Consider the following 480-nt stretch of genomic DNA (forward strand, 5'->3'; position numbering starts at 1 on the left):
ATATAAAAGTCAAAACATCCTATTGTTTATGGAAGTATGCCGCTAATAATTATTTACAGTTTTAACAGCCTGTCTTACAATTTTTAGTTATTTCGGCTGTTATAGGTTTTTTATTTGTTTTTATATATATAAGAAAAACAGGGCCCCATTAAAGCTGTCTAATCCGCTACCTGTTAAAACGATAAAGTAAGTATTAGCGACATATTTCCATAAATTAGACCTATACCTGTTTGACTTGTACGAGTACTGTTTTTCAGTGTTACAGTAATTCAGGCCTTCTTTGCAGCCAGCACTAGATAGGTGGGGTCTTTATTTAAATGTGTGCGCGGGTTACTTAACCTTTGTAATAGGCGATATTACTTATTTTAAGTTCTACAGCCCTCAACTGAATTCGGTGTATTACTTAAGGTGCTTGCTTTGTATCATGGTGATTTTCTACCCGCTGAAAATTTATTTTTGGTAAACATATGCAATATACAG

General features: G+C 33.5%; 1 protein-coding gene across 1 annotated transcript in view; it reads right to left on the reverse strand.

Moving 5' to 3' along the window:
- The window catches only part of LOC122792280, a 200,631-nt gene extending 200,363 nt beyond the window's left edge, over positions 1 to 268 (reverse strand). The window contains exon 1 of the mRNA XM_044060046.1: positions 227 to 268. The gene's annotated coding sequence lies outside the window, so the exon portion shown is untranslated. The remainder of the gene's footprint in view (positions 1 to 226) is intronic.
- Positions 269 to 480: the final 212 nt, after the last annotated feature.

Source organism: Protopterus annectens, chromosome 1.part2 (genome assembly GCF_019279795.1).
Source record: "Protopterus annectens isolate FY-2018-M chromosome 1.part2, PAN1.0, whole genome shotgun sequence".
Lineage (NCBI taxonomy): Eukaryota > Metazoa > Chordata > Ceratodontiformes > Protopteridae > Protopterus > Protopterus annectens.